The 3,532-nt window shown below is 47.3% G+C and overlaps 1 protein-coding gene across 2 annotated transcripts in view; it reads left to right on the top strand.

Annotated features, from left to right (window-relative positions):
• Positions 1-3,532, top strand: part of EVC (EvC ciliary complex subunit 1) — a 77,076-nt gene that overhangs the window by 43,063 nt on the left and 30,481 nt on the right. The gene's annotated exons all lie outside the window — the stretch shown is intronic.

Here is a 3,532-nt window from a genome sequence, read left to right on the forward strand (position 1 = left end):
TTTTTTTTTTTTTTTTTTTTGCTCATCAGCTTACATTAGTTTTTGAGAATTTAATAGGTGGCTCAAGACACTCTTCTTCCAATGTGCAGCAGAGAAGCCAAAGGTTGGACACATCTGTTAGACCATTATTTTCTTCCTATTTGATATCCTTTGGTTTTTCCTTGCTTTTTTCTGGTAATTTCTTCTGATTTGTCTTACGGTGCACTAATTCTCTCTTAAGCTAAACTTCAGTTAAACCTTTACACTAAGTTCTTAATATTGGACAATATTTTTTAGTTCTAGAACTACTAGGTGGTTCTTTTTAAACTAAGGTGTATTACGTTGTGTGATTTCCAGTTCCTTGCTTAGGGTTTTAGAGTGGCTTTTACGTTCTTGAGCATGGTAAGCATCAACACTTTGAAGTCCATGTATTGTGGTCACACTCTGTCTTGTAATTACTCTGGTGAGCACCTGTGGGTCTGTTCATCTCTGTCTATCTGACGTCTGGTGTGCATAGGTCCCAGGTCGCCTTTTCTTGTCCTTCATGTGTCTGGTTATATTTTGTGCACTATATTTCAAATGCACATTTATTCGTACACATTTTCTCAGATACACGTGATGTTCTCCTTTTCCAAAGAGGATTTTCATTTGTTTTGCCATCTGACAGGACCTCTAGCAATACAAGGTCACCTTATTCAGGGTGAGGGCTGGAAATGTCCTGGGAAGTAACTGGACACCATGCTACAGGTCTGTCTGATCAGTCTGGGCTGGTTCCCTCCTTTCACATGTGTCTCTCCAGCTCAGCTATTTGGGTCCAGCCCTCAGCATGGCAGGGCTTACCAGGCTCCCACCTGTGATGAGCCATGAACTCCGACATCCTTCCCGTTGACAGCTTCAGGCCGTTGAAAGCCTTGCTTCACTGTTCTGCCTCCTCCTGTGGGTTGACCCATTTTCCCCAGGTGGAAGGAGCCCCAAAGGTGGAGCACGCCCCTCTGGATGTGTCTTCTCCTAGACCTGGCCCTGTGCTCTTTGCCATCTTGTTAGCTCTTTGAGACTTCTATGAAGATTTAATAATCATTTTTGTTCAGCTCTTTTTTTTCATTCATTCTCAACAGGAGGATTTGTCCAAATTACCTGGTCAGCCCTAGCACAAGGAGAATCTCTAAACCATTTTAAAAAGTGTGGGTCCTGGGCAGCACTTGTGGCTCAAGGAGTAGGGCCCCAGCCCCATATACCAGAGGTGGTGGGTTCAAACCTGGCCCTGGCCAAAAACTGCAAAAAAATAAAATAAAATAAATCAAAAAATAATAATAATAAAGAGTGCGGGTCCCTTATGCCCTCATCATGGTTACTTTATTCCAACTGAAGTCAGGCTTGGCTTCATAGAGTGTGACAGTTATTGGGTTTACCTGGCATTGATTTGAATCAAATTTAACTCCTATTTATTGAGCATACCCCGTATGACCTAGGTACATACACCATACCAGAATGTTTATTTTGCTTTCAAAAAGCCAATTATCCATGTAGCATACTGGTTAAGAGTATAAGTCCAAGAGTCCAGCAGCCAGGACCTGCCATCTGCAAACTGTGTCCCAGTCACTTACCTTTGCTGGGCTTCTTTCCTTGTTGGTAAATGGCAGTAATTATAAGAGAATCTCTTGATTGGACTGTTGATATTATACAAGAACAGTGCTAAGAATTAATAATCATTAACCATTATAATTATTATTCCCTGGTGTCTGGCAGGCACTCTGGTAGGCCCTGCAGATACGAAGGTAATAAGAGGAAACCCGATGACGCCCCCGGTCTGTCCGTGAGAAGGACAGTGACACAATGGCTGCAAAGGGTGGCAAGTGCTGCCGGGCTAGCAGCAAAGGAGGGCACTTCTGCTGGGGTCCCCAAGACACCAGGATCGGTGATAGACTAGGACGGCTCATGGTACTGAGTGTACAGGTGTAGCCATGACTCAGGTTTATTACAGTGAAAGGATTCACAGAAAATTCAGCAAAGGGAAAAGGCACATTGGTAAAATCTAGAGGGAAGCAGGCACAAGCTTCCGGAGTCCTTTCCCCACAAGATCACACAGAATGTGCTTAATTCTCCCTTAATTCTCGCAATGAGTTGTGATAGCTCAGGGAAGCAAGTCTGAGCTTAGGAGTCAAGGGTTTCTCTTGGGGTCAGTCGCATACCCAGCATGTACTGAGGTCCCAGCATCCAAGAGGAAGGGGGTGTTCAGCTATACCACATTGCACCCAGTCTGACCCTGGGGTCAGGGGGCCACAACTGAATTGCAGCACATGTGTGGAGAGCTCCTAGAAAGAGTGGGGGAGCCTGTGCACCAAGGAGCTGCAGCCAGGTGCCCGGTGGAGAGGCTGTGAGCTGCAGGGCAGACCCAGCACAATACAACCTCCACAGCCAGGGAGCTGTGGGCCCAGCACATGCCCAGGGTGGCCTAACCAAAGAGCTCTGGCAGCCAGGCAGGTTAGGCTGCATGATCCAGGGAAGCCTTCTGACAAGGGATAATTATGGGGTGGGAGGAGGTTTGCAGGGGGAGGAGGAGTCCATTCCTTCTCATGCCTGCAGAGTGATTGGAGATAGGCAAAGGCTTGAAAAAGCGTCTTCATGATGAAATGCACAGTGAGGTGCCATGACGTGTGAATGAACTCACACCAAAGCCACATTCCTGAGCACCCTACATCACTTGTAAATAGTGCAAGTGTAGAGGCTGAAGTGGAGAGAGACGCTGAGATCACAGGGGTGGCCGGGGGGAGGAACTGCAGGGGCACATGAAGGAGTCCAGCCCACCCTCAGGTTTGGGGTTTTAAACACAGAACAGTCAGAGTACGGGTTCACAGGTGTTCAGTATTATTTTATTATCTATCTGTGGTATGGAGGGTTTTTTCAAAATTTAAAGAATTACAGTTTTAGAAAGTGACTGGGGTTGGAGAGGTGGGATGAGGACAACAGAATGATGAGACAGGAGGCCGAACAGCTGGGGCCTGACTTGGGGCTACCAGGGGCACAGCTGGGGGATTTTACCTCTGAGGGGGATGGGGCTTCTGGGTTATCTCTCCATGCAGATGAGGAGACCCAGGTTAAGATCTGAGGTTCATACCAAAGTGTGCAGGGTTGACAGGGAGACGGAGAGACCTGTGCAGGTGGTAAAAATGATCTAGATGGTGGCCCAGGGAAGGCCCTATTGGTTTAGAGGAGACACCAGAGATGAAGAGTGGATTAAGAGCTCACTTGGTCCCCAGGACAGGGAACTTGGCTGGTGAGGGGAGAGGGCTCAAAGGTGGGAGGGGTGTGTGTGTGTGCAGGTGTGTATGAGTGTCTGTGCTCGTCTGTGTATATGTGTGTGTCTGTGTGTTCATAAGTATGTGTGCATTCTGTGTCTGTGCAGGTGTGTCCCTGTGTATGCTTGTCTGTGTGTGCCTGTGTGCGTGTGTGTCTGCATGTGTGTGTGTGTAAGCCTGTGTGTGCCTATGTGTGCCTGTGTGTGTGTGCCTGTCTGTGTGTGTACCTGTGTGTGTGTGTGTCTGCATGTGTGTGT

This window comes from Otolemur garnettii, unplaced genomic scaffold (assembly GCF_000181295.1).
Source record: "Otolemur garnettii isolate 467f Iridium unplaced genomic scaffold, OtoGar3 scaffold00171, whole genome shotgun sequence".
In the NCBI taxonomy this organism is placed as follows: domain Eukaryota; kingdom Metazoa; phylum Chordata; class Mammalia; order Primates; family Galagidae; genus Otolemur; species Otolemur garnettii.